At 46.6% G+C, this 18591-nt stretch overlaps 1 long non-coding RNA gene across 1 annotated transcript in view; it reads right to left on the bottom strand.

Moving 5' to 3' along the window:
• Positions 1–18301, bottom strand: part of LOC147692025 (uncharacterized) — a 172183-nt gene extending 153882 nt beyond the window's left edge. The window contains exon 1 of the long non-coding RNA XR_015299804.1: positions 18252–18301. This is a non-coding gene — a long non-coding RNA (uncharacterized LOC147692025). The remainder of the gene's footprint in view (positions 1–18251) is intronic.
• Between the last annotated feature and the right edge of the window lie 290 nt (positions 18302–18591).

Genomic DNA, 18591 nt, shown 5'->3' with positions numbered 1-18591 from the left:
GGGCAAATGTGCTTGGGCAACGACCAGCAGCGTATCGGTGGCAAAGTAACTCATCTCTCGTGCGAGTTTCCTTCTCCCGGCCACCGTCAGGGCCAGCAGTGTACTCTTCCAATAAAAAAAAAAAAAAAGAAGCCCTCGTCATTCGTAGATCTTTCCACAATCCATATGTCCTCCCATCATGACATGCCTCTGCACGATTTCGGCAAAATGATAACAGCAAAATACGATGATCAGCTGTCAGTCGCCTGGCAGCAGTTCCCTTGTGAGGCCAGATAGTTCTCAGTGGCACCACCATGTGTTGTGCAGGCCAGTTTCATCCTCTAGGACTCACAATTTCCGAAAGCTGTATCCATAGTGCATTGAGTAGTTATCGAGCAGTCGAGCATAAGTCTCCCACTACTAGTCTTCTTGTTCGGCTTGATGTTCTGCGGCCTCCTCCTCCTCATCATTGCGCCTTTCCCTCCTGGCCGCACGGAGTCTTTTTACGTAGTCTTCGGCCTGTTGCGGGTTCGAAAAAAAATGCTGTTTGCCCTGATGGGTCACCCTGAGGCGTGCCGGGTATAGGAGGGCGTAGTCAATCTGCATATCCCTAAGTTTCTTTTTTACATCCAGGAATTTTCTACGCTGGTCCTGCACCATGGGCGTGAAGTCTGGGTATAATGAGAACTGTACCCCATCACAGGTCAAGTTCCGAGTAGTCCGGGCCGCCCTCAGCGCCGCATCCCTGTGGCGGTAATTGAGTAAGCGGGCTATAATAGGTCGAGGCTGTGCCCCTGGCTTAGGGACTGGACCCAGAGAGCGGTGCGCCCGCTCTACAATGAACTGACTGGAGAAGGCCTCTTTACCTATGGCGGTGGTCAGGATACGCTCCACGTAATCTTCCATCCGACCTGTGTTGGTGGATTCTGGAACTCCCGTGACGCGGATGTTATTGCGTCTACTCCTGGCTTCCAATTCCTCGTTCTTAGCTGCGATTACCCTTAGGATATTATCCATTCGGGTTAGCCGCGTGTCATGAGTGTTGGATACGTCCTCCGCAGTTGAGATGCGCCGCTCCACCTCCGTGAGCCGCTCCTCATGGACTTCCATCTTTTGTGCAACTCCGTCCATCCTGGAAGATAAGCGGTCTACCTTATCTACGATCGTTGCGAAGCCCTGACGCATCTCGTCAAAAAGCAGACGCAGCTCTGGAGCGGCCGATGTAGGAGATGTATCAGCATTCGATGGTCCTGGGGCCCCATTAGAGGTCGTAGCGCCTCGCAGTGGTTTCTTGGTGGGTGCGGCCTCAAAGGACAGTTTCGCCTGTTTGGCGTCGTTTTTGCCCATGGTGTTCAGTCCGTTGACGCCGTTCGGGGCCGGACACTGATGAGTGGCTAGTAGACATCTCCCCACCAGTGCAGGGCCCCCCAGCCAGCCACCCTCGCTGCGTCGAGTTCTATCAGGGTAGGGTCAAGCAAGAAGTGGGGTAGCGATTCCCCGTCCCAGATACAGTGACCAGGGCACCCTGGGGAGTCTGCACGCTGGTAGCAAGCGCTCAGCCCGTTTCAGCAGCGACGTGCAGGATTGAGAGATGCAGGCCCACCGGCAGTGGAGGGTAGCGCAATGTCGCCAGTACAGCTCCGATCCTGCGCTCGATCGCCAGCTCGGTCTGTCGGGTGATCCTCCGGGCCTCTAGCCTCCGTGCCTGACGCCAGTAGTGTCCAGCAGGCAAGTCAAGGATGCAATCGGAGGGGCAGGTAAAATGGCCGGGTGCGTCTCTCTTCCCTCCGGCCGAGCCAGGCGCTGCGCGCCGGGGTGAACGGGATTGCCACCCGGTGTCAAGAAAAGGGGGTCCCGTCCGTCCCCTGCCCCGGTGCTCACTGGGGGCGGCAAGACTCACCTCCGCCAGCCTCCGCCAGACCTTCTTTCGGCCACCCTCCCCGCAGGCCGCAGTCAGGGATTTCGAGGCCCACCTGCCTCGTGGGAAGCCGCGGCCTCGCGTAGGTCAGCTCCCGGTGCGCCTCTGCTGCTCTCCGCGTCGCCTTCATCCGGTGGTTGCTCACCTTGCCATATCTCGGGCTCAGCGCCTCCAATTTTCTCCAAAGTCGGACAGGACCGGCAGGACTTCCAGCCTCGCACTCGGTGCGGGTTGTAGGCTTCAGCTCGCAGGGGAAGCGGATAATTTCAGGATATTACCGGCCAGGCAGCCAGAGCCTCACGGAAGTGCGGCCATTAGCGTGTGCGCCCTCTAGCGCCCCCAAGGAAAACAGTGTTGAATGTAATGCGGTCCTTAATGTAGAAGGAAAGCTCAATTGAAGTTGTGAACTCTGCTGTCTGCAGTGTAGATTGAAGGCAGTTGTTGAGACAAAGATTGAAGATTGCTATTTAGTTACAGGTAACAGAATCTGAGGACAGAGTAGAATTGTATCTGTCATAAGGAAAACAGTGTTGAATGTAATGCGGTCCTTAATGTAGAAGGAAGTTGAATTCAAGTTGTGAAACCAGCTGTCCGTAGTGTAGGTTGAAGGCAGTTGTTCACACAAAGATTGAAGAATGCTATTTAGTCACAGAGAACATAACCTGGGGACACAGTATAATTGTCTCTGCCTTAAGGAAAGCAAGGCTGAATACAATGTTGTCCTTAATGTAGAAGGAAAGCTGAATTCAAGTTGTGAACCCAGCTGTCTGCAGTGTAGATTGAAGGCAGTTGTTGACAGAAAGATCGATGAAAGTTTTTTAGTCACTGTTTGCATAATCTGAGGACACAGTATAATTTCTTAACCATAGACCATACTGGCTCTTTTTTAATATCGGTAGACTTTTATTAAGCTTTGTATTATACATGAACAGCAGGAAGTGCGCAAATTACCCACTGCCATTGATGAGTAATAGTTACGAAGAAGGCTCAATAAAGGGCCTGCACTTTGAATGTTAAGAAAAATAGTTCATAAGGCCAGCTAAGAAAGGCAGGAAGTGCGCAAATTTCCCACTGCCTTCTGGCAGTGCAGTATTTACATGAAAAAGGCTTGATAAAGGGACTTGAGTTTGGATCAGAATATGAAATTCAAGAGTATTTGATAATCCTAGCCAAGAAAGGCAGGAAGTGTGCAAATTTCGCACTGCCATCGGCTGGGTTAGTAGCTATAGCAAAAAGGTTCGATAAAGGGCCTGCATTTTGAATATGGATATGAAATAGAAGAATAGTTGTTAACCATAGGCAAGAAAGGTAGAAAGTAGGTGTGTGTGTGTGTGTATGTCTAGATGTTGTGTTGATTGAGTGGAAGATGAATAATGAAAAAAAACAAGAAAGGTTGAAAGTGTGCAAATTACCCACTGCCATTCACGGGTAGTAGTTACCAAGAAGGCCCAATAAAGTGCTTGTACTTTGAATTTGTATTGCAAGAAGGATAATTGATAACCCCAGTCAAGAAAGGCAGCAAGTGTGCAAATTTCCCACTGCCTTCGGCTGGGGTAGTAGCTACAAAATAAAGGCTTGAAAAAGGACCTTGACTTTGAATCAGAATCTGAAATTGAAGAATGTTTGATAACCCCAGAGAAGAAAGGCAGCAAGTATGCACATTTCTTACTGTTTTCGGCTGAGGTAGTTGTTACTATAAAAAGGCTTGATAAAGGGCTTGCATTTTGAATAGGAATATGAAATAGAAGAACAGTTGAGAACCATAGGTAAGAAAGGCAGCAAGTAGTTGTGGGTGTGTGTAGATGTTGTGTTGATTGAAGAAAAATAATTGATACGCCCAGCTAAGAAAGGCAGCAACTGTGCAAATTTCTCACTGCCTTCTGGCCATGCAATATCTACATGAAAAAGGTTTGATAAAGGGACATGAGTTTGAATCAGAATATGAAATTGAAGAGTATTTGATAATGTCAGCCAAGAAAGGGAGGAAGTGTGCAAATTTTGCACTGCCATCACCTGGGTTAGTAGCTACAACAATAAGGTTCGATAAAGGGCCTGTTCTTTGACGACGGATATGAAATAGAAGAATAGTGGATAACCATAGCCAAGAGAGGCTGCAAGTAGGTGTGTGTATGTGTAGATGATGTGTTGATTGAGTGGAAGATGAATAATGTGAAAAAATAAGAAAGATGCAAGTGTGGAAATTATCCACTGCAATTCATGAGTAGTAGTTACCAAGAAGGGTCAAAAAAGGGTCTGTACTTTGAATTAGGATAAGAAACAGTAGATTTGATAAACATAGACCGTAGTGGCTCTTTTTTAATATTGGTAGACTTTTGTTAAGCTTTTTATTATACATGAACGGTAGGAAGTGCGCAAATTACCTACTCATTGACGAGTAACAGTTACCAAAAAGGCTCAATAAAGGGCCTGCACTTTAAATTTGAATTTTAAGAGGAATAATTGATAAGCCCACTTAAGAAAGTTAGCAAGTGCGCAAATTTCCCACTGCCTTCTGGCCGTGCAATATCTACATGAAAAAGGCTTGATAAAGGGACATGAGTTTGAATTAGAATATGAAATTCAAGAGTATTTGATAACCCTAGGAAGGAAAGGCAGCAAGTGTGCAAATTTCCCACTGCTTTCGGCTGGGGTAGTAGCTACAACAAAAAGAGTCGAAAAAGGACTTTGAATCAGAATATGAAATTGAAGAATAATTGATAATCCAAGGCAAGAAAGGCAGTAAGTGTGCAAACTTCCCACTGTCTTTGGCTGGGGTAGTAGCTACAATAAAAAGGTTCGATAAACGGCGTGCATTTTGAATATGGATATGAAATAGAAGATTAGATAACCATTAGTTAACCATAGCAAAGAAAGATAGAAAGTAGGTGTGTGTGTGCGTGTACATGATGTGTTGATTAAGTGGAAGATCAAAAAGGTGAAAAATAAGAAAGAGCAGACGCAAAAACTACCCACTACTTTGTAAAGAAAGTGGGTGTTTGGTCTTCCAGTCCATTACACAGACTGTGCGTCAGATTGTGCAGTGGGAGCCTGAGAAATGGGTATCTCATCTAAGAAGTTTAGCGAGTGCACAAAGTACACACGCTGTGCGGTAGAAAGGACGCAAAAAAGGATGCAAGTGTACAAATTACCCACTGACATTCATGGGTACGAAGAAGGTTCAATAAAGGGCCTGAACTTTGAATTACTTCAAGAATAATTGATTACCCTGGCAAAAAAAGTCTGCAGGTGTGAAATTTCCCACTGCTTTCGGCCGCGGTAGTAGCTAGAACAGAAAGGCTCAATAAAGGGCCTTGACTTTGAATCAGTTCATCAGGTATTTCATACACATCAACTTTCTCGTTAGCAGTATCGGAATTCATTTGTTCTAAAGTTTCAAAATAATTTAATGCTTCTAGAAAGTGTGTATCAAAGCTTTCGTCTTTGAAATCATAGTTCATGTCTGGAGCACTAATTTCCCCTTTTCACTCTCATTGCCTCTGATAGATACAATTAGTTCTTGAATTACACTCAAGGTAATATCCAAAACCTCCTCAGTATGAGGCTGTTCTCTTTCCATAATTTATTCTTTATGTTGTTGCTCCTTGTATAAAAATATAAACAGTTAATTTTATCAGTTTTCGTAATATATAAATACAAAACTAGCGTTTTCACCTATTTTGGCTTACAAAAAATATTATATAAAGACCATTATCTAATAACATTTCATTAGTAGAGTTTTACTCATTTACAAAGTTATATAAATATAATTACTTATAAGGAAATTGTGTTCTTATGTTTTCTTAAATTTTGAAATCCTTCATTCCTGATGACTTTAGGAAAAGGCTCAGGCTGTTATAGCAAAATACAGTACTAAAAAATGTAGAATATGTCTAGTCACCTTAGCCATTTCAAAATAATATTGTTTCCACTTTGGTTAGAACAAAAAGGCTTGACAAAGGGCATGAGTTTGAATCAGAATTTAAAATTCAATGATAATTGATAAGCCTAGACAAAAAAAGGCAGCAAGTTGGTGTGTGTTATGTGTAGATGATGTGTTGATTGAGAAGATAAAAAAGGTGAACAATTAGAAAGGCTGCAGAGGTGCAAAGTACCCACTGCTTTGTCAAGGAAGTGGATGTTTGGTTTCACACCTCATTATACAGATAGATTGTCGAATTTCGCAGTGGAGTCTGAGAAATGACTACCACATGAAATGAAGGAATGTAAGTGTACTAGGTTGCCACTGCTGTGGTAGGGCTGAAAAATTACAACACCGGGCCCATTTAAGGGACTCCATTTCGAATTACAATAATACTTGGCAAAGGCAGCAAGAAATGTAGTAGGTAGGTGTATTTGAAGTAGTGGATGTGGAATAAGGTGAAAAGGAAGAAAGGTGGCAGAAGCGGAAAGAACCTACTGTCTTGTAAAGGAAATGGGTGTTTTGTTTTCCAGTACATTACAGAGTGTTAGTCGGATTCTGCAGTGGGAGCGTAAGAAACGGTTGTTAACCATAGGCAAGAAAGGTAGAAAGTAGGTGTGTGTGTGTGTGTACGTGTAGATAATGTGTTGATTGAGTGGAAGATAAATAATGTAAAACATAAGAATGTCTGCAACGTCACCAAGTACATAAAGAGCAGTTCTCTAAACATGAAGTTGTACAAAATGAAGGTAGTCTTCTTCACACCCACTTTCTCAGCCTCGGATGACTTACGCTAGCTGAGTACATTGTGGACAGTACCAACACCTATCAAGCATGTGCACAACCTAGGATTCATCCTCAACTCCTCCCTTTGTATGTGAAAGCAAGTCTACACCGTCTCCTCGTACTGCTATAACACCCTCCACATGCTCTGCAACATTTACAATTGGATCGTGAACAAAAGAAAAACAGTGATACAGTCCTTCATGAGCAGCAGACTACACAGTGGCTAAACACTGTATATAGGAATTCCAGTCAAACATGTACAACAGTTACAACAAGTCCAAAAGACTGAGTGATTATCAAAGTCCTCTGCTGCAGCCACATCATTCACCACCTGATACATCTACACTGCCTTAATACCAAGAATAGGATCATCTTCAAGCTGCTCACCCTCACTTATAAAATACTCTACAACACCAGAGTAATCTACCTTAACAGTAGTAATCCTAAAAAGGCAAAATTTTGATCTTAAAATTTTGACTTTAAAAATACTAGGTAACATTTTGGTAACTCTTTAGGCAAACGTTGCTTATAAACTAATTGCCTATCATTACAATGTATCCAAGCTTTCAGTGATTTTAAATAAACAGTGTAATGTCCAGATGTTGTAGAAGGTTCATTATGAAAAATAATTGCAACAGTTACAAAAGTTCTTCCTGATATTGAAACTGGACCAGCTACAACATTTTTTATTAAAATGTCCAATATTGGTGTTGGCTGCAAAAGTGCAAATTACCTAGTGTGTTTAGTTGGGGAAGTAGTTACAACAAAAAGGATCGATAAAGGGCCTTGTCTTTGAATTAGAATATGAAATTGAAGAATAATTGATAACCCCAGCCAAAAAAGGCAGCAAGTAAGTGTGTGTACGTGTGGATCATGTCTAGATCAAGTAGAAGATGAATTCGGTGAAAAATAAGAAAGGCTGCAGATATGCAAACTACTCTCTGCCTTGTCAGGGAAGTGGATCTTTCAATATCCTTTTTATTATACAGAGAGGGTGTTGTATTCCGCAGTGGGAGGCTGCGAAATGACTACCACATCTAAGGAAGCAAAGCAAGTGTACTACGTTTCCACTGTGGGCCGTAGAGTTTAAAAATAAGAACAACCGACCCTTTTCAGGGTCTCTACTTTGAATTAGAATAATAGTTGGCAAAGACAGTCAGGAAAGGCTGCAGGTAGGTGTGTTTATGCTAGTGGATACAGAATAAGGTGAAAATTAAGAAAGACAGGAGATGTGGAAACTACCGACGGCTTTGTAAAGGAAGTGGGTGTTTGGTTTTGTAGTCCATCACACAGACTGTGCGTCAGATTCTGTAGTGGGAGCCTGAGAAGTGGGTATCACATCTAAGCAAACAGTGCAAGTGCAGAAAGTACAGTCACTGTGCGGTAGAAAGGACGGAAGAAAGGACAGAAGTGTGCAAATTACTCACTGGTATTCACAGTTTGTAGTTAGCATGAAGGCTGAATAAAGGGTCTGCATTTTGAATTTGAATTAATTTTAGAATAATTCATAACTCCAGCCAAGAAAGGCAGCAAGTGTGCAAATTTTCCACTGCCTTTGGACGGGGTAGTTTTTACAACAAAAAAGTTTGATAAATGTCTAATAAGTAATGTTAAGGACAGTGACACTTCTGTTTGTTGTTTTTGATGAGGTTGATAGACTGTTTCGTGTAACACAAAAGTTATTCGCAATAAATGCATAGAAATTTAAGTTTACCAAATTGAAGATCAATATGTGAGCATGGACTGTTTGCGGAAGATACTGTTGCAGTAGTTGATGTGCTTGATGCAGCAGGAAGTCGGTTGTTCTGCAATCTCTGTGTTGCAGTGAAGCTAAGTTGTTGCGGTGCAAGTTGTTTAAGTGTTGCACTATATTTGTTGTGCCAAAGGAGGATTTTTTGGATTGATCACACCTTGAAAGAGTTGTTTGGTAAATTTAACAGGTTACTAATGGTTGGTGTGTTTCAGTTAGTATGTGTGTGGACTTTGCTGGAATCTTTAAGGGACACATTAGAGCTTTCATAATACAGAAACACTTTGTACTTAGTGACGTCCAATTCTATTTTGTGAAGAACTGTTGAATTCTACATCCCCCTTTAGAACTAGTGGGAGGGTAGCATTTTAAAGTGTTTGATAGGTTACACTACATGTGTTCATGGAGCTAAACAAAACTTAGCATGGTTATGCATGGGCATCGTCTCACAGAAAACCTAGCATTCAGGGTTGTAAAAGCTTGAGATAGTAATCTTTTTAGATTTGGAGCAGAGTTCCTGTAACATTGATACTTAATTTTCTTCTTGAAATTCAGCAATTATTTTGTTTACCTGTTGAAATATACATTTAAATGTTCCTCTTTGAAGGTCAAGAAGCAACACCGGTCCTCTACACAATATTGTTCAATAGTAGTCTAAAAAGTAGTGGTAATTCCACTGTCACCAAGGTAGATATCTGACAATAGAATGTATTATATTTTACACCAATATTTCATAGTCCTAATGCAAGAGGTGTGTTTAGACTCAACAAAATGAATTTTGTTTTACATATATAGGTAGTAACAGGTAAGTATGATTTACATTTCCTTTTATGGATTGAAGGTGGTCATCTGCTGCATTCGAAACGGGAAACATCCTTTACAACAAAACTTTTTCCACGCAGTACCTTTACAACGCAACTTTTTCAACCCAAGTTGTTACAACGACTTGCGCTGGGGGCGCTGTAGGGTAGGGAATAGTTTAATTTACTATCCAAAACCTTCCCTACTATCCACGGGGACTGGAGTTGGAAGAGTAAATTAAACTATTCACTATTCAACGCCCCCCAACGCAAGTCGACTTGCGTTGTAAAACCTGTGTTGTAAAGGCATGCGTGAAAAAAGCATGCGTTGTAACGACATACATCCATTCGAAACATTGGGCCTGTGAAAAGTAAGTTGTAATTAATATTGCATGGTTTAAAGATGAATAGCTTTTTGAAATAAAAAGTGTATATGTATTTACATGGTAAACATAGTTCCAGGGTCAGAATGGCCCTTCGAGTCTGTGCAATCCCACTAACTTCCATGTTTTATGCGTTTTTAAGAACTCTTCTCTAATCATTTGTTATAGTGAAGAATGTTGGAAATTTCTTCCCGACAATGGCAGACATCAACCTTCTTTCTGAGTTGGGAAAAAAGGTGTTGGGGGAAAAGTGAATTTGTAAACATTCAGATTTTCGCATGAGCAAATCTACACATGCAAATTTGCTCATGCTAAAATGTAGTCCACAAATATTTTCTAGGAGTACTATTTCTTGTCCTACTTGTGTACATTTTTGGGAATTCAGAAAAGCTGTATAGCTGCACTTAATGCTAGGACATATTCCATGGGTGCACTTTTGAGACTTTCTTGAATAATTGGGCCGCAAATTTGGTCTGGCATTAACCGTGAACTTTTGCTTTTATTACATCTCTCTCTCTCTCTCTCTCTGTTCCCTCCACTCTCATCCACTCTGCTCTCTCTCCTGTCTCTCTCTCTCTCTCTCTCTCTCTCGCTGTCTCTCTCTCTCTCCCTCTCTTTGTATCGGATGGCTTCACTGTGAGTCACAGCATTATCCTGTTTCACAAGGAGTACATCAGCACACAAAGTAGTTTCGTTCAGTTACAGTAACTACTGTGGAAGTTTGTGCTTTTTAAAACCAAAAATATTTTTTGCTTTTCCCAAAGTTTGTTATAATAGTGAGGGGGCGAGGGGGGCGTGGCCAAGAGCCGATCATGGTGGACGTGTAGTCTCCAAGCTCCGTCCTTAGCCCTGAATACAAGCGATTTATCCTGTAATCCCTACCTGCAGCCCACCTGAATCCTGTGCACGAAACCTCCGGGAGTGAGCGGCGTGCAGCGGTGAAGTGTAGCTCCCCCCCGGACCGCACCGTAAAAGCATCGTGGCCGCGGCACCTGTTGCGGCCTACGGAGCAGCGTGAAGCCTCGGCCTAAATTGCGTGGCCTGCCCGACCTGCCCCCAGCTGCTATCGCGATCCAGTCGGAACCCCGGACCAGAAGTAAGCCGTGACACCAGCCGAGGCACCGGAGTGCGGAGGGGTGCCCTACCCTGCCTGTGGCCCCGCTGCCTCCCCCTCAACTGCTTCAACCCCCAGCCGGCCCGCCCTGCCGTGAGGCCCGTTGGGGACGCAGGAGCATTCCCGGACCGGCCCGCCGCCCGCCCGCAGCACCAGCGGAGCACACACCATCAGCAACACGGGCGAGGACAGCGGGGCGGGCGGTGCGTGTAACCCGCCATCGGCACTGTGGACTCCGCTTCCCTCTGGCTGCACTGGGCACTGCGGGACGGGGGATGGCCCGACTTTGAGGCAATTTTACCAGCGCCATCTTGTCTCCGCGCCGGGGCTGAGACGGGACCCCCGGATCTCGGCTGCGACGCCTTGCCTACCCCTGGTTCACGCGGTGGCGAGGACCTGGCACGAGGTGGCGCGCATCAAGGACCCGCGTACCTCGCAGCGAGACGCGGGCCCCAGGTACCTGAGCTGCCGGCACCGGCCCACGGTGAGGGAGTGCGTCACGCGCCTCGGCGCCCTGCCACAGCGTTACATACCTGGAATCTGTTGCGCTCCCGGTTTCCATAGACGATCCGCCTCGCAGTAACCTGGGACCTGCTATCTCCCCCCGTCCACCTCGCAGGACTGCGGTCACACCAGCCCGCAAGGCCCCCAGTGGAACGCCGGCCCACCCTACAGCGGCGCCACAATAAGCGAGCTTGCACTGTCCCTACCAATCCTGGGGTCTACACCACAACTGCCTTTCTCCAACACAACTCAGATCCTCCGCAGCCGCTGTCCGGCGCCCTGAGTGGACATTTGCGAGGGCGTGGCAGACTGCTGCAACCACTACAGCGCCACCCTGCTTACGAGGTCAATGGGCAGACACAGGGGCAAGACTCAGGACCAGGGCGCTCCGACGGACATGCAGTCCACGGGCTCCGAGGACCCGCTGGCCTCCTCCAACATGGACATCATCCCGCCGACCGGGAAGGGATCCCAGGACGCCAAGTTGGACCTTATCCTAAATGAAATACGCGTGACGCGCAAAGCACTGGAATCGCGCATAGACAATATGGCGACTGGCCTGTCCCTACTGCGAGCTGACCATAACAAATTGGCGGAGCGGGTCGCGGAACAGAAGATAGCGCTGAGTGACCTCATACCACAGCAGACAGAACACTCCACGAAGTTGGAGAACGTGGAGAAACAGCTCAGACAACTATGGGATAGGGTGGACGACGCAGAAGGACGTGTCCGCCGCAATAACGTCCGCATCCTGGGCATTCCGGAGAGAAGCGAGGGAAGGAACCCCACCCAGTTCGTGGAGGATTGGCTGTGGAAACTGGTGGTCCAGGAACCCCTTACTGCCCTATACAGTGTAGAACGGGCACACAGGATGCCGTCGCAACCCCCACAACCGGGGGCACCTCCTCGTCCCTTGATTGCACGCCTCCTCCACTATAGAGACCGGGACACTGTTCTAAGAGCGGCCAGAGAGAAAGCGCCGATACGCTTTGAGGATAAGAACATATCGGTCTACCCTGATTTCACGCCCACTGTGCAGCGAGCCAGGTCCACCTTCATGGGAGTGAAACGCAAATTGAGAGACAGAAATATGAAATATGCGCTTCTGTTCCCCGCTCGGCTCAAAATACTGCATGCCAACAAATCTCACTTCTTTGACTCGCCGGAAGAGGCGGAAGAATGGATGGAAGTCACACTGACCCCAACGAACTCACAGGACCCATTCGAAGATCACCGCAGCGGCAGCCACAGGAGCCCACCAGACCGACGGAACAACACTTCCAGCCCCAGACATCACCCTTCCCATGGAACACCGGCGAAGGCACACCCTTCCGGAGGTCAGACGGCGGGCCACTCATCACCACAGTTGCGGCTAACGGAGGAGGCACTGGCCGCTCACGACGCGGGAGCAACCGGAAACATACTCACCGTTACCACCGACACCCACACTGAGGTATCCGGATCAGTAGACAGCCTACAACTATTTCCAAAGATCACAGCCCAGATGGCGGCGGAGTTCTGAGCGGCGACACGATTGATCCCCTCCGGGTGGTAACGTATAACTGATCCCCTTCATGTATGGTGGGTTGCACAGGGGCCCACCCTGTCGAGGGCTATCATGCCCATGCAGGCCGTTAAGTGACAGTCGCCAGAGGCCTACTACCCCCAGTATGCACACGAACTTAACTGACTTGTGCCCACGTTGGGCACCATGGTTTGGCTCCCGGGCACGTTGGCTTGGGGACCTTATTGTTAAGGGGTTACATGTTCGCAAGACACTCTCACCTTATAGCAAAACAGAACTGACATGGTCACCCGGGTGTTTCACTTTACCGCACCACACAGATAGTTATGGGGCCTCTTAATAATTACCAATTGTGCACCTGGAACGTACGGGGCATGGGATCAGCACACAAACGCCATAGAATCTTGGCTCAACTCAACCGCAGGGGGACACAGATTGCTTGCCTGCAAGAGACACATTTGAACGCTGCTGAAAACGTGAAGCTACGCAAGAAATGGAGAGGGCAGCTCTTTGCTACCTCCTATTCTGCGTTCTCTAGGGGCGCGGCAATTTGGCTTCGCAGCTCTGTCCCCTTCCAGGTGTTGGAGCAAAGAATTGACCAGGAAGGACGTTATGTATTTGTGCGGGGACTGTTGGACGGGGATGCTATTGTATTTGGTTGTGTGTACTCACTGAACACAAGTCAATCGGAGTTTTTGTTAACTGTAAACGGGGTACTTGCAGATTGGGCTGATCACCGCTGGATAATTGGGGGAGATTTCAACTCTGTGCTTGATGTTACACTGGATAGGTCACATCCACCTTTGCAGGCCGCTGAGAGCAGGAAACAGGCAGACGCTCTAACACGGTGGGCCGAGGGCTGGGATTTGGCAGACGCATGGCGCAGCACACACTCACAGGAGAGGGAATATACCTTTTTCTCCCCACCCCACCAGCTCCACACCAGAATCGACCATGTTTTCTGCTCCTGCTCCCTCACAGACTCAATTGTTCAGACCAAACATATGGGGAAAACCCTATCCGACCACAACCCCGTAGAGCTCACTTGCCAGTGGGGCAGGCGGCTGGCCCCCATCCCAACTTGGAGGCTGTCTCCAGATCTCCTTGAAGACTCGGTCTTCCGGTCGTCCCTGTCCGACACTATAGAAACCTACTTCTCCACAAATGTGAACACAGCCAGCACCCGTCAGATAGAATGGGACGCTTTCAAAGTCTGTCTCAGGGGGACAGCAATGACCGCTCGAGTGGGCAGGAAACGGGAGGTAATCAGTCAACTGAAGGAAGTGGAGGGTTCACTAGCGTCTCTAGAGAATGAAGCAGCGGGCACAAATGCACCTTTCACGCCACTGCAGGAGGCTCACATTAGACATGCGGAGCTGCTGGAAGACCTGAGGCTTCTAGACTGTAGAGAATACACGAATAGGCAGCATACACAGGCAGATAGAGCCGGTCCCCTACTAGCCCGCCTCCTACGTGATTCCCCAATTTGCCACCCGATCCTGGAAATATTAGACCAGACAGGCAGCCCGACTTCCACCCAAGTAGGGATTAATACGGCGTTCAAGGACTATTATACCACGCTGTACAGCCCTCCACAGCCCCTATCAGAGATTGCATTCGAGGCCTTCATGAGGGATCTAGACCTACCCCAACTCACTGACAGGCAATGCAAAGAACTGAAGCGCAACGTCTCAGTAGCGGAAATTAGGCAGGCAATACGAGCTCTCCCGAAGGGCAAGACCCCCGGAACAGATGGCCTACCGGCCGAATTCTATGCAACATTCACTGACCTCCTGGCCCCACGGTTACACACTGTTTATTTGGAAGCTCTACGGACAGCCTCTCTACCACAATCATCCATGCAAGCGTTAATCACATCCCTCTTAAAGCCTGGCAAAGACGGGCTATGGATGGCCGACTACAGACCCCTGTCCCTTCTCAATACTGACTCCAAGATCTTGAGCAAAGTGCTGGCGTCGAGACTCGTGCAATACATACCACAGCTGATCCATCCGGACCAATGTGGTTTTGTACCGGGCCGCAATACGGCCATGAATCTCAGGCGCTTAGCCCAGCTGATGCTCGGCGACCAAGTGGACGCGAGCTCCGAGGGCTGCATATCTCTGGATCTGAAGCAAGCGTTCGATTCCCTTAGGTGGGACTATATGTTTGCCACACTGTTAAAATTCGGGATACCACCCGAATTCATTGCCTGGGTCAGATTACTGTACACCCTCCCCACAGCTAGAGTGCGCACCTCCAGCCACATCTCAGAACCCATAGCTATAGCGAGAGGCACCCGGCAGGGCTGCCCGCTCTCCCCCCTCCTCTTTATCCTCGCCCTCGAACCAATGCTCTGTAAGCTCTGGATGATGGCCCCCCGCTATGGTGTACAGAGGCACGGGACAGCGCACATTGTGTCCGCTTATGCGGATTATATCATATTACATCTCCGAGACCTGCGGGGCGACCTGAGCCCTATACCCCAAGTATTCGAGGACTTTAGGGCGATCTCTGGCCTCACCATAAGCGAATCTAAGTCCTATGGGTTCACCTTTGCAACCACAAGCCTATCTACTCCCCTACCCTTCGCCCCTCACAAATTCCAGATGGCGGAAACCACTTTCCGATACCTTGGGATGCACATCTACAGGGAGGCTGACATGATGATAGACGGCAACCTTGGGAGGGCCATTAGAACACTGAAATCGCAAATTCAATTCTGGCTAACACTGCCCCTCTCAATAACCGGCAGAGCGGCAATCTCTAAGATGGTGATGCTCCCCCGTCTCATCTACCACTTCACCAATCTGCTGTTCCTGATCCCAGCAGCGACATTTAAGACCCTTGACACACTACTCACTGAACTTGTATGGGGACACGGCCGCAGACGCATAGGTCTAGCCAAGCTGCAGCTCCCCTCCGACTCCGGTGGAATGGGCCTACCGGACTTTAGGGCTTACAACTATGCGTGCCAGCTACAGTGGCTGGCCTTCTGGGTGGCGGGTCGCAATCTTCATGAGATCAATGTGTCGGAGGATGAACATGCAAAAGGGAGAGTACACACATTACTTTTACCCAGCTCGGATCTACCGAGAGACGCCCCGCCACTCCTCAGGCTGGAGATAACATACTGGCGGAAGGCATTGAAGTACACGTCCCCCAAGACATCTTATGCCCCCACGATCCCACTCTTGGGTATCCCACTGGGCTCGGGAACACTTACGACAAACACGCTGGTGCCCTGGCACGACGCAGGAGTGTCGCACGTGGGTGACCTGTTTGCAGAGGGGCACCTATTATCCTTTGAAGACTTTAGAGCCGCACATGGCGTTCCTAGGGGCTCATTCCTTTTACACGCTGGCCTTCGCCATTATATAACACACAAGTGGTCACCTGAGGGCCAAGAGCCTGTTACAAACCCTCTAATAACAATGCACTACCTCATGGGCACAGGCGGCCATCTGACCAAATGGCTCACTGCTAGCATCAAAATGGGGAGGGCACTCACACTCTCACCACTCCTGGCGGCATGGGAAGAAGATATCGGTAGGCCTCTGAGAGACAAAGAGTGGGAGCGTATCCTTCAGTTTCCCAAAAAGGTAGCTAGGAACCCCAAGTTCAAGTTTATTCAATTGATGTTGCTACATAGAGCCTACCTGACCCCACACTGCATACATGTGATGTTCCCTGACGCGAATAGCAACTGCCCCCGATGTGACACTGACGACGCATCGCTAATACACATGCTATGGCAATGCCCTAAGTTGGGGTATTACTGGACCACTGTCAATGACTCGCTTGAGAGGGCTGGTATTCTGTCCCGATCACCTGCACTAGAACATACACTGTTAGGGCTGGGACCACCAAAACGCACTAGAACCGTGGCGACACGTTTTACAGACTTGGCCCTGTTAATAGCGAAGCGTGCCATCACGATGAGGTGGAAGTCACCCAAACCACCCAACCCTGAATTATGGAAAGCAGAGGTAATACGGTGGGGTAAGGCAGAAGGCGAAGCACTGCAGCGAGAGGAACGCAGAGGTCTCCGGAAAACGCAGATCTCACTGGATTGGTTTGCCACGGTGGGAACGTTTGAAGCTGGAGATGACGGGGACGATGGGGATACACATGACTCACCACTTGTAGGATAAATGTGTCCTGATCTAGTCCTTCATGCACCGTCGCTGACTGTGGTGCACTGTAATGGGGTACGGGGAATCCCGAACCATCGACCATTCTACCTCAACCTACCTGTGTGTATAGATAAAGCTACATGTTACAGTGTCATGGGTGACCCAGTTGTAAATACTACGGTTATGTGCATATTGAGAGAGTGTCAGGAGGGATTCTCGAGGGTGGAGGGAGGGTTCGGGAACGACTTGGGTTTGTTCAGTTGGTATGATTACAGACAACAACAAAACGAAAAATCAATTATACTATGTATTTATATGTTCTGGGCAAGCACATGCATGTACCACCCTGATTACTACTGCGCTCGAATATGTATGTAACTGCTCTACTTACTATGCTAATAAACAGATTTAAAAAAATAATAATAATAGTGAGGGGGCAGCAGCTTACATGGCAATTAAATTTTACAAACACGATGCTAAAATGAGTCACACAATGACAAAAGTAAAAAGGTGACCATCAATTTCAGACCTACTGTGTTTGCCAATGGTTGTTGAATTTTGTTTCCAATAATCTTATTGAAAGTAGTTACAGAGATTTTCCATAATGAATATTTTGGGGAAATACTAGCATGGATGAACACGTTATTAAATGATACTGCAAAAAATGGTAACAGAAATGTTATAGTAGTTTAGCAAAATGTTTCTTTCCTGCTTTCTCTTTTTTATGAACATTTTATTTTGAAAGCAAAGTATTATCAAACTTGCTTTTAAGCTTCTGCAATTATTTGCGTCAAATCGCAGAGTATTGTGGGAGCAGTATACATAGCCTCATAGTGCTAAACTTTGGAAGTGTGTGTACACTTTTTACTACAGAAATTGTTATTAGTGCAGTCTGAGTTTACAACATTTATTTGGAAGAGTCACTCTAACTAATAATAATAACTGCATCAATGTTGTACAAGTTTGAAGGTCTTTAACATATGGACAGAAATATTAACTCGGCAGTAGACATTTGTGATAAGTATACGTGGGTCAGGTGTGTTAGAGAGGTGCACGCTTTTGTATACTGGAGCCACTGACAGTTGTGCACTAAGAGGTTACAACATTTACTTAGAGTGCGCACCCGAGTAATAAATGCATTCAATTAATGAACAATAAATACAGGTTTGAACTGTATTAAAATATGGTCAACATATTACGTTAACTACAGACGGTGCCCTTCTCTGACCCATTATGTGGAACTGCTAACTGCCAGACATAGGGTTTGTGCTGGTGGGAGTTGGGCCTACTTGTGCCAAGGACACAATATACATGAACACTTGTTGCCCTTGACCTCAAACAATATGTGCTGTGCGTCGGGCTATAGAAATTACACATCCTTGACGGTGCATAGTCAGCTTTCAAATATAGTGTACGCAACTCAGAAAAGATTCTTACCATAAGTTTTTCTGTATAAGTTACTGAAGCTTTTTGGTTGCAGACACCACAATACTTTTCAATAGACTGTAAATGTAAAAAAAATGTATATTAGGGAATCATTATAGCAATGCTAACCATTGAAAAAGTAGTTTGCAAAATAAATGTTATCCTTGAAACCCTCTTTGGTATTTACAAGTATTTTAACAAAGTTGCATGAAGCAAAAAAATGGTGGCAAATGGGCAGATTCTCAGAATCTTTCTATTTGTGACCGGTATTTTTGCATTTGGGATGCATCTTCCCAAATGCAAAAATCGCAATTAAGGAATCTCTAAATTGAGATTCCTTAAATTGCAATTG

The sequence above is a fragment of the Lissotriton vulgaris genome, chromosome 9 (assembly GCF_964263255.1).
Source record: "Lissotriton vulgaris chromosome 9, aLisVul1.2, whole genome shotgun sequence".
Classification (NCBI taxonomy): Eukaryota; Metazoa; Chordata; class Amphibia; order Caudata; family Salamandridae; genus Lissotriton; species Lissotriton vulgaris.
The sequence above is the reverse complement of the archived record's forward strand: the minus strand, read 5'-3'. Positions and strand labels throughout refer to the sequence as shown.